The sequence below is a fragment of the Dermacentor silvarum genome, chromosome 5, assembly GCF_013339745.2.
Source record: "Dermacentor silvarum isolate Dsil-2018 chromosome 5, BIME_Dsil_1.4, whole genome shotgun sequence".
In the NCBI taxonomy this organism is placed as follows: domain Eukaryota; kingdom Metazoa; phylum Arthropoda; class Arachnida; order Ixodida; family Ixodidae; genus Dermacentor; species Dermacentor silvarum.
In genome coordinates this window covers 132,527,376-132,546,367 of record NC_051158.1, presented here as the reverse complement: position 1 = coordinate 132,546,367, position 18,992 = coordinate 132,527,376, and the positions used below count along the sequence as shown (strand labels likewise).

At 43.1% G+C, this 18,992-nt stretch overlaps 1 protein-coding gene and 1 long non-coding RNA gene across 6 annotated transcripts in view; both read left to right on the top strand.

Annotated features, from left to right (window-relative positions):
- The window catches only part of LOC119452590 (uncharacterized), a 124,976-nt gene that overhangs the window by 35,520 nt on the left and 70,464 nt on the right, over positions 1 to 18,992 (top strand). The window lies entirely within an intron of this gene.
- LOC125946012 (uncharacterized) lies at positions 3,534 to 17,571 on the top strand. Its single transcript, XR_007467315.1, has 4 exons — positions 3,534 to 4,409; positions 5,279 to 5,382; positions 14,692 to 14,910; positions 17,189 to 17,571. It is a non-coding gene; the product is annotated as an uncharacterized LOC125946012 (long non-coding RNA).

Genomic DNA, 18,992 nt, shown 5'->3' with positions numbered 1-18,992 from the left:
GAGGCAATAAAGTGCTTTGCATTTCTATTTTGTTTTTCATATTCCCCTCAGCAATGTTGATAAATTTTGCAGCATCCGCGTAGTCTTAAAGCATTTGTCCAAGAACAATATACACTTGAAAGTCTCAGTTTAATTAGTTGGGCTAATTGTGAATTAACCTACGGCAGAATATTCAACTCGCTTGAAAATATAACGAAGAAAATTAATGGAAACCAGTAGTAAGTTGCCCTGTGCCTTAAGACACAAAAAAGTTGCAAATTAACTTTTCAGAATTTGTTTGCTACAATTTTATCAATGTACTCTAAGTACTTCTTGAAAACTTCTTTAATTTTTGTTTTTCCGTTAAAATGATCATGCCGAAAATCTAGATAATTTTGTGCAGCAACAAAATATTGCAGTCGACTCTGCCTCTAGGCACGTCTTCCGCTCTTGAAAAATCTAACGAGCTCTATTGAAACTCATCTCATTAATTCCCGTTAAGGATAGCTCGGATACCTGACACAGTCTAATGAATGTTTTTGCAGCGAGTCTCGCACCAATCCAATAATTTTCAATTTCTTTAGCGCGACTGCAATGCATATATATTTCTAACTCTTTGTCAGGTTGATTCAAATCTGTGATGTCTAGCAACTCATGAAGTGTGCCTTTCGCCGCTATTCCCACCCACCCAAATGTGTTTCTCCTGGTCGATAGGCGGCGCCGCTGTCGAAATCATACCGCTACCTCCATCAAACTTCGGGTCGTCCGTCACATGCCTGAGCACGATCACCTCTAGGAATTCGAGGTGTTAATAGGCTGGGAACAATGTGGACAAGAGTTCGTTAGTGTCGCGAAGACAAAAGAATTCCTGCAGAAACCATGTTAAGATGATTATCGAAGTTAATGCGATTAGCATTTACACAATCTAGCGAACAAGAAGCGACACACCGTGTTAGCTAAGACATCTTTGTTTAGAATCCGTAGTGTTTCTCCTCATTTTCAAGTGATTCGGCTATATGCGGCCATACACTGTCTCCTTGATTGACCCGATTTGTTATGACCATCGCTCGCCAATGTTACCTCACGATGGTAGAACAAGGACCGCAGGCCGACGGTGCATGCAGTGACGACGATGGAATTACGAGGTAGGAATGATGTCGATAGAACGACGAGGGCATATAAGGACGACTGCATGACGACGATGAGAGGATTCTGAAGTGACGGCGATAAAGAATTGCGACGGAATACAATGCCATGACACCGGTGTTCTAATCTCGATTGACTGACAATAATAGCACAATACTAGCGGAATGAAATAGAAATTATGCTGATGGAACGGAAGGTGGTATGACGACCAACGCATTTAGTAATTTTTAGCCAACCAGACACGCTTCTGAATAACATACCAGCCTGCTTGCTTTCTTTTCTCCTATTCCTTCCCAAGACGCTTTGTAAACATATCCTCTGCCGTTGAGCTCAGTAAGCCAGTGCTCTAGCTCATTAGCTCACGATCACACGTTTACAAACGTATCTTGCCAACAAGTATATTATTCAAGCTCGAACTTAGGGGGAACATTGAGCTTGGGGGCTCCTATCGAAATACATGGGAAATCGGAAGTAGTTTCTCAGAGCAACCAATGCACCAAATTTGATGAGTTATGATGAATTTAGAAAAAAAAAGTTGAAGTGTAGTGATTGCCGAAAGGGATTCCTGCATTTTACATGTATTTGATAATCCGGCATCGAAGATAGGCCCGAGCTAAAGCTTCCTCTTAAACAATGGATCACGCCAGTTTTATAGGAAACCCATGAAACAGAACCCTGACGTACACGCAAGACCGTGGCCACAGTGGTGTACAAATAAAAAGTCTGCTCAAGGAAAAAAACATATATTCATCGGAAGCTTCGCGGGAGCCGTTATCTCGATCAGACATCTCTCCAGAATGCGGACGAGCTTTCTGGCGAAGTGTCTAGCAAAACCGTCGATTCATTGTCAGTAGAGCAAGTAGCTGGCCGTCTTCGAGATAACGCTGATACACAAGCGCGCTCGTTTCCAAGCACCGAGGTGAAGCCACAGCTTCAGGGTGTGTTTCTTTTTATTGCGTTTTCTTTAGTTGTGCGTCATAGCATACGTCATAGCGGGAATTTCGAATTCTTTAAGGTCGATACGCCACGTGGTGGCGAAAAAAGGAAACTGTACGAAATGTCCCTAATTCCTGGTATTGCTAGTGACGGTGCCATATGGTTTCTCGACCTACATATTGTTGTAAATGACCATCAAACATGCTGGATTCATCATCCACGCGCCAACAAATCATTGCTCTCATTTCGTTCATCGCACTCTAAGCTTGTCAAGAGAGGCATCGTAAACATGTGCTTAACTAATGGTATAAAGAAATCGTGCCAATCAATGTAAGCTTCACACAACAAGTGAAACGCCTTCGCGAGTCTGGGTACCCTAACCATATCGTCGTATCGGTACCCAAGTAACACAGAACGTAGCGTAAACGTTGCCTGATTGTAACAAATGTCAGGCAACGTTAAACAGCCAACCTCAACGTTGAATGTATGTTGCCAGCTGTACGTTCAAGTGATGTCATAAATAAATGTCACAGCAACGTCCTGACACCCACGTTGTGTCAACGTTGCGTGTAAACATCAATTTAACGTGTAAATGGTATCAATGTAGCAACGTTACAAAACAGCACGTTCCCAGAACGTTGCCGGATGTCACCAATATTGACATTAATGTGATGCCAGGCTGCTGTAGCATTTCGCATGTATACGTTCATGCAACTATAAGATATTGTAATTTTCAACTGAACATTCATCTTTATCATACAGTGAGGTATGGAGATGTATAGTGGTTATGCAGTACCTGATATCTTCTAAGGAACACCATGTTAAATTATGTTTATTATGCTTCTCCACAGATGAGATCTGCTACAAATTATATGAAATGGCAGAAGCATTCACATGGAAAAAATGCTAATTGTTGCAACGGTTCACCTATAGTAGACAAAGTTACGCATAAAAGTATTCCCTTCTTCCACACCAAATGCACAAGACTTTGTGACTGCTTGCACGCCACATGCCCCTAAAAGTGGAAACATTAAGCAAGGGCCATCATGAATAGGCACAAGCCCCATGATACGAGCTGCATAAAAATGACGAACACATGCACACTGCACAGTGGATACACACAGATCATATCTACTTGTCCATATAAAGAACAGTGCATTTTTTTCAGTTCAAGTATAGTTTACATCATAGAAACGGCACTAGAGCAAAGGACTATAAGCCACCAATAGGGCTGCAAACACACCGTACACCAGCGCACATTTGTTTCACACACCACACAGGACACATGCACGCAGCAGACATGTTTTTTTAGGAGGAATCTTCGCGAGCCGCACGATAAACACAGAAGGTACGGACGACAGGAGTAAAACCCGCGCACATTCAACACACCGACACGAAAGGAAATGCGGACGATACGGGTGTAACCTGCGCCACGCGAGCTATCAACCCTCGTGAATTTGATCCTTTCCACCTGAAACAGTTACAACGCACACGAAAACATCGAACACTGCACATCTGTACCTCCGATATCGTGTCAACAATTCCTGAGGCAACAATTCATGTTCACGACATCAGAAAGTTATCTAAAACTAAGTGACGGCGTAGGAAAAGTAGGCAGCATCGCTAAACGTCATGGATTGGCTTCGAGACAGCTTCGAGACAGCCCAAACCGTTCAAATCAGGCCACAGCGACGGCTTGATAAGGATAACCGAAGCTGATCTCGAAGGCCATGCTTATGCTGTCTGCAGATGGCGGAAGCAATTCAAAGGTAAAATACGTTTTAGAATTTCTTTCTACGCCAAACTATAGTGTAAAATATAGATTGTTCTACAGTTATTTTGTCTCGCAACATCTATACGTAGTTGTGTGTAACCCGGCACAAAATTTTAGTATGCGAGTGTACTGGTTAATATTTTTGTCATCACAGAGGCCACAACATTCTCACAAGTATGCAGGTGGCGCTATTGTTTTTCCTCCGTGTTCTGTGATGGCGGTCGTATGTGCGGGGTGCTACGAGCGTCGCGTTTGCTTGATCGTGTGTTTTTGTGTTTGCTGTTATGAAGTAGGTCGCAGTTAGCGTGCACAGAAGTGCCTGAAGATACCTTGTGTCACGCTGCAAACTCGCCGTATGCGTGGCGCGCCAGGCAAATGTGGCCCAACGATTTTATGCCGTGGAGTGCGGTTTCTTTGTTCTCGTTCTGGAAAGTTGGGTGGACGTCGCAAAGAATGTGTGTTAGCGCGCCTCAGCTCGTCCACTACGCAGCGGCATGTATGCGGGGAGTAACATCGTCGACGCAGCACCGGCAACTTGGAGAGTGCTTCGCGACCGCGTCGTACCATTCAAAAGGTAAGTAATCGTGCTGGCTAACTACGCGCGTGTTGTGTGAGCTTCTCGTGTGTGCATAGCGTGCGCGAGCGTATGAAATAGAAGTCCCGCGACAACAGTGATACCTGTGCTGATGCTTGCTGAACGCTGGTTGTCAGAGCTTAGTTACGCAAGTTTAGTGCTTCGATGCGAAATTGAAAATCTTGATAAACGTTTTCTTCCGATGAGAAATATAATGTTCGAAAATAATCGTGTTCATCATGTGCGTGCGGCGCGTGAGCTCTCGTTTTTCTCCTGAAGTTGCATAATGACTCATTTGCCTCTTTACCGATTCTTATTGCAATGACGTTTCCTTGCTTACATGGCAAGGAAACTTGTTTCATATCTACTTGTCCAAGGAAACTTGTTTCATATCTACTTGTCCAAGAAAACTTGTTTCCTTGCCATGTTTCCTTGCCTCAACGTTGTAAATAATATCTGCTTACTAAGTTTTCGGTTTACGGCAGCTTTAGAGAAAAAAAATTTAAGCAATCACAGCTTGCTACTAGTCCAACTTACTTTTTAAGACAAGATGTTTTGACATACCTTATACGTAACTAAACATGACAGGGGAAAGTTAAACTGAGTCATGAAAAAAAAATGAATTGTTTTGTAAACAAACATTTCTTTGCTATGTGCTGCTGCGTGTCAATAATTTTACTGTGATCAAAGGGTCCCCATTATCAAGACATTCATCAGTGACTTCTACTTTGTGCTCTGTTGCCACCCTGCAATAATGCAAACATTGTTTTTGTGACTATATTTAGATGCTCCATGCATGTCTAGACAATTTGACAGCTTTATAAAGCTGTGTGCCACTGCTATAAGTTAACACAGAACTTATTTTATAGTGGCGAGGCTGTGACCCATAACAGTGCCTACATAACGGAGGAGCCACCAGACCCCTTGGCTATGCCTGCCGTAGTGCAACGTATAATCTGGATGGTCGGGTCAGGTATGTATTTAGTGTACAGTCAACCACAAAAGTTTGCGGACCACGCGAGCGCGTGGCCAAGAGCCTCTTCGCGACACTTCCGCTACGTCACCAGCGATCGACAGCAGCGCTACGTTGAAGACGCATCCTTCCTTAAATATATGGCCTGTCTATTTTCGCACTGTGCGCAAATATTTTCTACCTATCTCTTTCAACGTGACGCGCTCTTTGTTAGCCAGGGCTACTTGCTTATATTTTGAGAGCAGAATATCAGTACAAGTAATCAGACAGCGTATTCTTCGGCTGTTATCAGTTCTATTTTCGCGTAGCCACGCTGTTTTTTTTTTTTCGTGAGTGCGTGAGTGAGCGGTGAGGCAGCCATGGGACACAGATGCTTAGTCAGTAGGCAGAATTTTTCCGTTCCTCCCCCATCGCTAAGTGACAGTAGCGGCCGGGATTTGATCGCCTGCGCCCAGGTTTTGCTGCGCAAAGCCCGAACCACCGCGCTGCTATAGTGGTTACATTTAGAAAAATAAGAAATAATCGGGTGCGATGACTCTTTTTATAACCCTTTGCGACACGGCGTCCTCGTTTGGGGACTCGAACTTCGGAGGCGCGTCCCACGCCACGTGTTTCTTCAAATGACCTAAAACTCAGTGTGCACATTCGTGTCCGCTTCCTGATGGGACAACTAGCGGTCAGTTAACTTCATTGTCCTGCGTATTGCTGCAGATGATCACTTTGCTGGAGACACTACCATGTTAGACAATCGTTCGACGTGCCGCGTTCCAAGACCAACGTCAAGAGTATTTTTTTTCTCCGGTCGACACAAATACAACCGAAAAAGCAAGTGTGCATGCGTTTCGGGCCTAATAGTTGATTCTTTTTATGAAAGCATTGAAGCTGACGGACTTCAGAATAATTAGATAATGAGTTATACGCTAATTAATTTTTTTACTGAAACTCGCACAAAACAGCACATTGCTTCGTCTTCTTTCTTGGAATGTAATAGTGAGCGTCTTGAAATGATGCCATGCGCATTTGACGCATTTGCAGACAGTGCATCATAATTCGTGTCTGAAGGGGATGAATTTATTCACAAGACATTTACAGAAGTGTCATGAAACATAGGTCTCTCAATGATCTAGTAGGAAGTGAAATGTCCGCCGTTTTCTAGCACCTTATTGATGCGTGTGGGCATCGACTCGTACAAAGATTCAGTAATCTCCGGACGACCGCGCAGGCTTTCCCATTCTTGTGCGATCGCTTGCCACAGCGTATCGGCCGTGCGGCCGCGGTTGGCTCGTGTGGACAGCCGTTTCTTCAACATGCCCCAGACATTTTCTATGGGATTCAAGTCGGCGCCACATGGAGGCCACTTAAGCTGGCAAACAGCATGTTCTTCTAGCAATGACTGGACGATACGTGCTTTATGGATCGGGCTGCGGTCGTGTTGAAAAAAATAGCAGCCGTCGCTGAAGGGACCGTCCAGCGCATACGGAACGAGGTGTCTAGTGATGACGTCGCAGTACCGTGACGCAGTGAAGGGCCCTTCCAGACGCACAAGGGGACCAAGGCCATCTTTGCTGATTGCTCCCCACACGCTCACGGAACACCGTCCACTGGATAGAACACTCTGTGTGTAATTAGGCAGATATCTGCAAGAAATAGCATACAATTGGGTTCCAGCGGCGCGTCTAAAAATGTTGTGATTCCTCTTGCGTATGAACTTTATAATGCTGTTATAGAGTTGCAATAGAAAACGTGCAAACATCATTAGATAGTACTGAAAGACCCACTGGCAGCTTTTAATTAGCTTCAGAGTAAGTAGTACTATGAAACAATCGTTAATGTTTTCAACATAATACCACTACAGAAAAATATCGTAATGTCCAAAAGCTCATTTTACGTGAAACATGTTGTGATGCAGAATTAACTTCGTGAATTAACTGCCAATACACTGTAAACACACCTGCAGTTTAGTGGACGCCAAACCCGCTTTCGTTGGTCCCAGCGCGTGGAAAAAGTTGTCTCGTCGCTAAAGATGACATCGCCCCATTTCTCTGTTGTCCAATCTTTCATTGCTGTAGCGAACATGAGTCGTTCTTGTAGCTGGCTGTCTGAGAGGCAGGGCTTCTGTGCTGCTACGAAAGACTGCAGGCCAAGCTCACTCAGCCTTCTTCTTACAGTCTCAGACGATACCGTGAGCGAGAGCGCTTCTCGGATATCCTCTGCACTTTGAAAAGGATCAGCCACGATGGCGGCCGTAATCAGGCGGTCCTCTTCCTCAGTCGTGGCCCTTGGACGCCCACTGCGCTCCATATCTGTGAATCTGTCATCGTCGCGGAAAGCTTGAATAATCCTATTCACGGCAGTCCGGCTCCTGTTGGTTCGGCGGCAGATTTCGCGCTGAGGTATTCCCTCTATAAATAAACGCACAATGTGCCTTCTTTCGTCAAGTGGAACACGCAGCGGCATCTTTCCAAATAGGCAATCACCACGTGGCCTGAAGCAAGTCTACTACGTTTTCAGCGACTGATGCGAAGATGCGCCTATGTGTGAAAGAAAATTTTCTATGCATCCGCTTTTTCTTTATTTTTGATGACAGTGAAACACCTCCCTACCCTTTCTCTCAAGACGCAGAAGCAGCAACACTCATTGGACCAAGATGCTGCCAACCAAAGTGTGCCAGTAAACGTCGCGTAAAAAAATCGTCGCAGCGCTTCGTGAAACTTATCTACCCACTGGCACACCAGTCGACAAAGGTTGCAGTGATTGCTCCGATACTGCTATCAAGCCAGATATGTGGCGGTCTTATCGCAGACAGCGCTCGGCGTCAACACAACGAACTAACAATGTAATGCACGGGAATAAAAAATTAACAGGCAGGCGAGTACCAAGAGGGCTCATATCCGGGAGAGCGCCCCTGTCGCCGCTAGGTGGCGTACCGCTAGGTGGCGCGGATAGGCAGTCTGGCACGCGCTCGCGTGGTCCGCAAACTTTTGTGGTTGACTGTACGTGTTCCAAAAAGTAACATCTTGGTATTTGTGGATAAGTTAATCGACATTAGTCAACACAGCTTACTAAATAGGCCAAATATTTATGCAACTTGCTGTTTATTTGTGTTCATAGCTGTTATGCACACCTTATTGTGTTCTATATAAAAGTAGACCTAACATGTCCTGATGTTAAGTATTTTTTCTTGCATCAATCGCTTGGCTGCAAGTTACATTTTAATTTTGCTTAGTACACACTATTTATTACTTTTCATTTTCGTTTTCTTGTTTTGAAACTGTTTCCTATGCTGTAGGATTTTATTTCCGAATTTTTAGTGTTTACACTACACTCTTGTGCAGCTTCTGCGCATATAAGAATTCAAAGTGTAATGGGCCAGATATGTCATAGGTGTAAGCACACAGTGTGCTTACCATTGTTTAACATTCATATTCACGATTATTTCTGTCTTGTTCCAAAAATAACTGCCACTGGAAAATACACATTTGATGAGCTCAAACTTCTTGAAATGATACATTAAGGCCAGTATTCACTGTGCTGCAGTTACTACAGTTCTGAAGTGTTTTCTAGTAAGCCTGCTTTTTTCTCTCCCATTTTTTAATATTCTTGGCAAGCTATCCCTATTCATGCAAGTAGGCATTGTAGGAGTTGCGAGTCTATGTCCCGTTACATTATTTTTCTCTTTTTTTCAAGTCAATACAGCATAGAACACATAGCTAACTGGTAGGTAGTTCATTGTATTGATGCTCTATTATTAAAAAAGCACACTATTTCGCACATGTCTGCTTGCTCTTGCCATGTTTGCTGGTTATTGCAATGTTGCTCGTCAAATGAATTTGATTTCAACTACACCATACAGAACAGTCTTATTGGCTTTAGTGTAATTTTAATAGTGACAATCAACCAACAAGCCCTAATTCTACAGCTGTCAAGAAGTATTTCTAATACTTTGGGGTCCCTTTCCATATTTCCTGCTTTTTTTCCACCAGTACTCTAATCGTCTCTTGCTGATCTCTACGGCTGATCTGTTTATGTTTCCTTCCACTTTAAACCCAAGCGCTTCTGGGAGTTGCACGTTACCTACGGTTCTCGCTGGGTGGATCCCGTCGCATTCCATTAGGATGTGCTGAGTGGTCTCTGGATCTTTACTGCAGCATACACATGTCTCATCTAGTTCCGAATATTTGTTCCGATATGTTTTCGTCCTTAGGCAACCGGCTCGAGCCTCAAATAGCAAGGCACTGCCCTTTGTGTTATCGTACAGATTTTCCCTTCTAATTTCTTTCTTCTCATTCTTGTAAATCTCCATTGTCCTTTTCGTTTCCATTCTTTGCATCCAATTCACGGTCTCTATTTCTCTCACTTTCTTTCTGATGACCCCTGGTTGTCTATTTACAGTTTCGATTATCCTGTACTTGGTTGCCAACTTCCTTGACCTCTTCCTCCATTCTGTGTCCACGCTTTTCATGTAGAGATATTTGTGCACTTTAGCCGCCCATTTATTTTCATCCATGTTCCTGAGCCTTTCTTCAAAACTAATTTTGCTTTGTGCTTCTCTGACTTCAAAAGTGGCCCAACCCATGTCTCCATGCACTGCCTCATTTGTCGTATTACCGTGTGCTCCCAAAGCCAACCGGCCTACTGATCTTTGGTTAACTTCCAAACCCGCCAATATATCCGATTTTAAGCATATAATGGCATTTGCGAATGTTAGCGCTGGCACCATTACTCCTTTCCAGATTCCACGCACCACCTCATACTTATTGTGGCCCCACAGTGCTCTGTGTTTCATTAATGCTGCATTCCGCTTCCCCTTTATTTTCAGATCATCTTGGTGGTTGCTTGAGTAATTCTTTCCTTCGTTTATGTGTACGCCGAGGTACTTATATTGCTTCACTATGGGTATTACTTGCTGTTGAATTGACACCACGAAGTTACTCGTGTGTTCATTAAAGATCATAATCCCTGATTTCTCTGTGCTGAACTTAAGGCCTAGATTTGTCGCTGCGTTCCCACAGATATTCGCAAGTATCTGTAAATCTTTTTTATTGTCCGCTAATAGCACAATGTCGTCTGCGTACATCAATCCAGGGACCTTCTGTTGCACCATTTGTCCATTACGCATGTAGGATAAATCAAAACCTAATTCGCTGTTTTCCAGTCGTCTTTCTATGCCCTTGACGTAAAGCGTGAACAATGGTGACAGAGGGCATCCTTGCTTCAATCCTTGGTGAATTCCCACCATTTCATTTCCTTTTCGGCCTTCCCATGCCACTTGTACTTGGTTGTCTCGATATATCTCCCTCAGCAGCTCCACGAAATCGTCATCTATGCCTTCGTATTGAAGAATATCCCACAACAATTCCCTGTCTACGTTGTCATAAGCTCCTTTAATATCTAGAAATGCTACCCATAAAGGTCTTTTCTGAGCTACTGAAATCTCTATGCACTGAGTTAGTACAAACATATTGTCTTCTAAGCATCTGCCTGGCCTGAACCCATTCTGTAGTTCCCCCAATACACCGTTTTCCTCCACCCACTTCGACAGTTCTAATTTTATGGCTTGCATTGCCATTCTATATATCACCGACGTTACTGTAACTGGCCTGTACGAGCTCGTCTTATCCTTATCTCCTTTGCCTTTGTAGATGAGATTCATCTTGCTTTCACGCCATCCAACGGGAATATTCTTTGTTCTAATCACTTCCTCTATGGCATTAGTCAGCAGTGCCTTGCTTTTTGGACCGAGGTTTTTGATTAGCTGTATTGGGATTTCATCGGGTCCTGCTGCCGTGTTGTTAGGGACATTTTCTGCTGCCTTTTTCCAATAGAAGCTCTCTATGCTGAATTTTGATCTCTCAAGCCTCTCTGTTGTTGCTGGATCTGTTGTCTGAACTACACTTTTTCTCGTACCGAAGTTATGCCTGATAACGTCTGTGATGTACTGCAGCGCATCATCGCCTTCATAGATGTTACCGTCTTCATCCCTTATAGCCGTTTGCGAGTTTCTAGTTGGAGCTCCGAGTGCTTTTATATGGTTCCAGAATCTTTTTGGGGCGCCTTTGTCTCTTTTGTGAATGTTATGCACCCAACGTTCACTTGCGCATTTAATTTTCTCTTGCACGAGCTCACTCGCAACCCTTTTCTTTTCTCTGTATGTATTCCATCTAAGGAGCACCTCTTCTTCTTGTAATCCCAACTTTTTGGCTTCTCGATGAGCCCTAGATGCCTCTTTACGCTCTTCTATAGCTTGTTTAATTTCCTTGTTCCACCACTTACGTGGTTTCCTCTTTCCAATCCAACAATTGTATTGCCTTGTCCGCCTTATTTCATGCTGCATAACCTCCACCAGTTCCTTATATTCCCAGACTGCTGTAGGAAAAGCCTCAATTTTCTTCTCTATGTTGTTTGCGATCTCTGTTATTTGCTCGTCATTCATTTTTAAAAACTCTGAGGCTATTGGTTCATGTTCTGCGCTGGTATCTCGCCGAAACTTTAATGCTAAACGTCTATGATCGCTTCCCAGGCTATTTTTCCCAGTTTCGTCTATTGTCATTTGGTCTAGTTGTTCGTAGACCATTTCTGAGACTAAGGCGTAGTCGATACATGACTGCCTGTTTCCGCATTGCCACGTTACCTGTCCATGACACTTATTCTCCCGGTTAACTACTATAAGGTTCTGTTCATCACACAAATCCAGCACTAGAGAGCCGTTGTAATCAGTATATCCGTCTAAATCGTCCATGTGCGCGTTCATATCTCCCACTAATATCACCTGGCCCGAGTTACTGAACTCATTAATATCGCTTCTAATGCAATCGACCAATTCCTTATTTTTTTCTCTGCTATCACTACCTGTCCATAGGTAAGCTACTCCCAGCCACGTCTTTTTACCTTGCCATGTACCACTAATCCATAAATGCTCTTTACATGTCTCGTTTACCCTTCGCCACTTCAGACCTCGCCTAATTAGTACGCCTACGCCTCCGCCTTTCCTTGACCCGGTCATTCTGTTGCACCCTTCCCATACAAAGTTGTCAATAACAGGCGGCTGCTCCAAATCTCGTAGATGCGTTTCGGTCAAGGCGTACACGCTAATCGCTTCATCATTCAGTTGCGTTTGAATTTCCAGCCATTTTTCCTGCTTACGACCACCCTGCATGTTAATGTAGCAAATTTTACCTTCTCTATTCTTATCCTTTCTGCGTCTTTTCCTGACTCCTGGTCGCCTAATTCTGCCCTTTACTGGTGTTTCGCTTTGTTCAATACTCAATCCTGCTTCCTGATTGCCTGGGGCCCGCCTAAAAAAGCTACAGCTCGTGCCGCGAATCGACTTCCGACCGGTGTTGCTACACTTTCACTAAAATGTATCCCGTCACGGGAACCGACATATATCAGCGCCACCTGTCAGTGAAGTCGAGAGATAGGTGCGACGATGGCATATGGCCTCTGAGATCGGAAGATCTCGCACGCCAACTAAAACTAATAAATGTGTGCTGTTTAGCGTACGCTGTACTATAGCGTATAGGCGTACGCTATTAGTTGCATATGCTATACTAAAACTGTCTAGTGTTGAAGCTAACTGGCACTTACTATTGCTACAGTATGCCAACAGATACCTATCACCGTATTTGTGCATTTTCTAAGAACCAGCCGTGTTTGCTAGGTGAAATTTGTAGTGTACGTATGAGTTTGCCGGTCAGTTCATGTAACTTTTCAGGATAGAATTTACATGGGGAGGAAAAGGGTACCATACAACATGACTGCTGCTAACTGACCATTTATTTTGATGGAAGGATTAAAAATAGCAACACTGGATGTGTGCTTATGTTGTGCACAATTTCGTTCAGAGGGAAGGCGTAAGTTGTAATATAAAGGCATAAAATCACAATAAATGATATTTGTGTAAAAAGGAAAGTAAATATGGGCGCAGACTAACTTCAATCACTTGTCATCTAGAAAGGACGCCTTTTATTTCATGAATTGATCATGGGGTCTGGCTCGCATGTCTTGTTTATGTGGTATGCCTCACTGATCTCTCGTGTCAATTTTTCACCGTAGGTGAAAACAGATGATCTTAATTCAGCCTGAAGTCCTATCGCGGCAATGCACGGCCAAACTGGATGAGCAAGCTGGTCTCTTGAGTAAAATATGGGAACTTATTTGGCACATTTAGTTACCGGCCAGACTGCTCTGTGTACATTTGACCAGTTGTGAAAAAAATACAGTGAGCTGCCTCTCATACACACTAGACAAATTTGGTGGTATCTTTAACCATGCAAACCTTCCTTGCCTGCTCGTCTTTCTGAATTCACTTGTGAACTGTCGTGCATATCCTGCCTACTTTATTTTTCGCTGGAAATGTGCGTGCATAGCAGTCCACATGAGAATTGAGGCTTGCTGAGGTAAAGATGCAACCCAATTTGTCTTGTGTTCGTCAGGGGTAGCATAGTCTGTTCCTTTGATCATGTATATATTCAGTCAAATGTACATGGGGCAGACTGGCTGGTGCCTCAACATGTGCCCAGGAGAGCACCATAATTCACTCAAGGGAGAAATATGTTCGTGCCACTTGACAATGCACTGACACGACTGGTGCTGCGCGCCAAATTTCGATTGTTCCTCTATGGCAACCAATTGACCATCAAAATCAGTGACGAATACCACATTAAGGAAATGGGACATGTGTCAGTTGTAGAGATACAAGCTATACTTTGGCTACCACTAATTGCTGAGAGGGTGATTAGAGACAGTTACTAGGAGAGCTCATCTGGTTGGCTGGCACAAACTGTACCTGTTTCTGCACTGCAAAAAGCTGAAAGACTCTACTTGGGCTCACTGAAACTGCTCTTTAAAATAAATTTGAAACAGGGTAAGCTATATAATTTTGTGTGCAGCCCCCACACTAATGCCACTGGACGTACCTGCCATTTCCGGTTACATTTATCGCACGGTTAGACATATTTCTTTTTGCTACCAGCACTTATTGACATAAAACCGATGGCCTATTGCACAAGCAATAAAAGCACATCAAAACGCTTGGAGTAATGTGAAATTTAGGTAGGTTCATGTAAACAAAGCAAATTAATTGCTTTAATAAGAAAGTTGTGCAGACTGGGTAGGAATAGAACCTGGAGTGTGAAAGGAGCACGCTTCCCTTACGCCACGGCAGCTCTTTGGTTCTGGCTGACTTAAGGTGTGCCTAGTGCGTGTCACACTGTGCACGTCACATTGAAGCCATTTGGTTGACTAAAGGTGCTTTCACGTTCCCACACGCAAGCTGTCTTAATGTGTCTCTGCCATCTTTTATTGCAGGTACACCTAGGAAATGTTGTATACATTGGCAACGATAACTGGGGCCTGCTCCAGTGCCATCGCCGGGATTCCCTGTTCTGCAAAAAGCTGACATAACTGATGTGGGGAGCCCTGGCGCTCGGTGTAGGAGTATCACAGGGGCTCCTTGTCGGTGCTTGAAGGACGGCAATGCTGTTGAGAAGCCGACATTGAGCCCCGATAAATTGGAAGCTGTGGGTAGTAAGTATCATTCACATTTTTTCAAGTTTTTGTAATGTTTGTAACAATGCATGTATTGCACCGAAATGATTAACTTTTCAGATGCATTTGATGCATATTTTTCGAAATGTGGTACCCCTGAGGAGAAAAAAATCATCTTCTCATGCTTGGTTTTGGCCGAGCGGTTGAATCGAGTGACAAAGTTTTTCGCGTTTAGGTAGTCTAAGAAGAAACAAAAGCAGAATTAACAAACCAGCTTATTTGTGGCTACTCATGAGTTGCATTTCTTTGTTTAAAAGTGCCTGTGAAGTGGCGCTAACCTACTATCAGGTCCAGAATTTTCGGTTAACACCGCTTCCAAAAGCTCGCGTTCTAATTTGGTTTTTTCAAGGCCAGAACTTCCGTATTCGTCATCCGCAGATAGTAACGGCAACTTTTGCAGTGTAGAGCAATATTCAACCCTTCTCCCGATATGCAACACCTGTAGCGTAGTTGTAGCTGGTCGTTCAGGCACTGAATTGCTGTGCAGATGTAGGCAACAACACAAGAGTTAAGACGAGAGACATGCGGCAACTCTTTAACAAAAAGCTTTATTTTTGCAAGCCCATGTTTATAGCTGTCAGTCACTGCATTGCACATGCGCAATTCGCACCCTTAGGAAGAAAGTAAACTGTCTGACAAGTGTACAGAAGGTGTGCTGATACACACAGAGCCAAGTCGCGAAATCTTTTCAGCCTCAATTATTTTACGTGTTAGTTGATCACCGCTTCTGCTGGAAACGGTACACTGAGCAAACGACGGTTCACAGTCACGCGAACTGCAATGACATTCAAGCCTACTGTCACGCACATTTTTCTTGACATTGTATGAGTGTTCTCTCAGCCGGTGATTGATGCAGTGTCCCATTTGACCTATATACTGTTTACCACAAGGGGGATACAATAAACCACATTGCTAACACAGGTGACAAACGGAATTTGGTGTTTTGTTGCATATGTGTGGCGTGCTGTGACATTGCCTTTGATTACACAATTTTAGAATGATATGCAATTTTCTTGATATTGTGAGAGCTTATGAATGTAGGGTATGACGGCCTGTTTTATGTCTGTCAGATGCAGTGACCACATGACCTCTACTCTGAAAAGCGCATGCACCGAGTGGTTGCCATGTGATCACTCCAGTATCTGACCGACTTAAAGTGGCTGTCATACCATACATTCATAAGCTGTCTCACAATATCGTGAAAACTGCAGATCGTTCCAAAGTTAAAGTTGTCTTCTTTGCACCTCAGAAGCTTATAAAGTTGTGTAATCAAAGGAAATGTTTCAGGGCAGCACACAAGTGTAACAAAAAGCACAAAAATCCGTTCGTCACCTATGTTAGCAACATGAATTACTGTACCCCTCTTTCTTGTGGTAAACAGTACATAGGCCAAACAGGATGCTGTATCAATGACCAGCTGAGAGAACACTCTATAATGTCAAGAAAAACGTGCATGACAGTTGGCTTGCATGTTGTTGCAGTTCATGTGCCAGTGAACCATTGTTTGCTCGGTGTACTGTTGTCAGCAGTAGCGGTGATCAACTAACACGTGAAATTATTGAAGCTGAAAAGATTGCGCGACTTAGCTCTATGTGTGTCAGCATCTGTACACTTATCAGACAGAGTTGACCTACCTAAGGGTGTGAATTGCGCATGTGCAATGTGATGAGTGACGGCTATAAACATGGGTCGCTGAAAATAAAGCTTTTTGTTGGAAGTCAGCACACGTCTATTGTCTCGTCATTTCTGTCGTCAATATCTGTGCTGCAATTGACCAATATGTTGTACCAACAAGTCAAATTTATCACTCACTCATTCGAACTTTCTTTCATCACGAATGAAATGTGGTTTTGGTACCGTGGTAGAGCATTCACATCATTTGTTAATTTTTGTTTTCTTCAAAGACTGAACTGGATGTAACAAGCAGCCGTGGCATTGCAAGGAAGCTTTATGTTAAAGGAATATATTGATACTAACGTCTTAACTGCTTAGCGCAATAAAGGAAGTTGTGGGTATTGTTTATTGTGCTTTCCTTGCTCTTGTGTCCAAACTTATAGCTATAATGGTTAGGTTTTACTGAAATTTGCTTTTTGATGTTTTGCATTATTCTCCTGTGTAAAGTCACTTGTTTGTTTCACAGTTATGCGAAGCTTAAGTTGTTTGTAAGCATTTTTATAGCCTGTTTTCACAGTAAACATGGCTTACTTCAGTGTTTCAGATGGCACTTTATAGTTTGATGTAATTGATGTCTCTGCAGGTTACCGCATTATTGACTTGGAAACCAGTGAGGTCTGGATGCAAGTGAAGCTACCGAGGGAGGCATGTGTGCATCACTTGTGCTGCTGGCCATCCTCTGCAAAAGTGATGGCTGGCAGTCAGTGCTTGGATGACTTTCTGTTACTCTACGCCTTGGGCTGTGTTGACTACTTCACACTTGCTGCCATGTCTGCAAGCTTAGGCAAAAAGACCGGCTGGATGCTTGGCAGGAGATAGTATCCAACCGCAGTGTTACTGTGTTGTGTTGTACATTACAAAGTGATGGAGGACAGTATTTGTGCTGTTATTAAGAAGTATAAATTGTGTTCTGCCATTGAAATAAGGGAACTCGACACAAAGCAAAAGATTTCGAAGTCTGACCTACATGGGGAAGCAAAATATATTGTGTTGTAGTTGTAGCTGTTAGTAAAGTCTTAATATGCGATAGAAGACCTTGATGTTTAATAGCAAATATATTTAAGTGTGTTATCAGTGTTATCAGTGTTTAAGTTACTGTTATGTGTCATTTGTTTGCCAGGATGATGTAAGCAGACAGTAAATAAATGCATGGTTTGAGATTATAACCAGGTTTGTCTATGGCATTCACTATTATTTAAGGTGGACCAATGCATATTCATGGGTGCATATTCAACCACCACATTCCTCCTGCACAAACAATTCCTACATACTAGCGTTTGGTCTTAGCAGCTGATGTTGGCTATTATACAATTTCTTGAAAGCACATGCAGCTACCGACACATGATTTTTAGAGCAGTAAGTCGGAAGCAAAGACTGATTTTTTTCTGTGGTCTAAGCTTAAATGATATGTTTAAGGAAATGAACATTTGTGGAATATATTTACTTTCCTGCTGCGAGAACCTTTATACGAGAACCTCTGCACATTGGACGTGCATGCTGCTTCTCTTGCTGTTATAGCCAAAATGAAAAATTGTTCTTATGAACCACTTCGCAGCTTTGCATTGTGCACTTTTACTTGCAGTTAGCATTTATATGCTGTGCAATGGACAACAGCAAGACAAGTCAGGCAAACCACCATGTGAAACACTTTAAAGATTCTGGCTTAGGCGCGTTGGTACTATATATAGTGCAAGACAGATGAGCTGCCCGTACAGCAGCGCTGTCAGCATTACACGGCTGACAGCACCGCAAACCCTTTAATTTATATTTGTTTGACAGATAATGCATTCTAGTAGTTTTCATGTCGTATATGCATGAAAATGTAAACAAGAACTGGTGAAAACAGCATTATTTTACGTGTATAGTGTACCTTACCACAAGGTAAGGTACACAGATATCTTGGTAAACTACACAAGATATATACGTAATAAACGCTGTTTTTCACTAATTCTTGTTTCACATTTTCATGCATATGCAACATGAAAACTACTAGAGTAAATTATCTGTCAAGCAAATATAAATTTAAGGGTTTGCGGTGCTGTCAGCCGTGTCATGCTGACAGCACTGCTGTTATGCATGTCTACAAATATTCTGCAATGTCAGTTGAGTGTTGCTTGAACGTCACATACGTACGTTGCCTGAAAGCTCAAGTGACAAAGGCAACATCCAGATTACGTTGCCAGGAAGTTCTGTTAACGTTATGTTAACGTCGTGAATGTGCTGCTCAACGCTGCCACAACGTTACGACCCAACGTTGTGTGGCGATCAAAAAAGAGGACATTAGCAGCATGTAGGCAACGTTATACGCCGACATTTGTGCACATTCAGAGAACGTTATGGCAACATTTTGCGTTACTTGGGTAGCTGAGTGACTGCTCGAATGTATC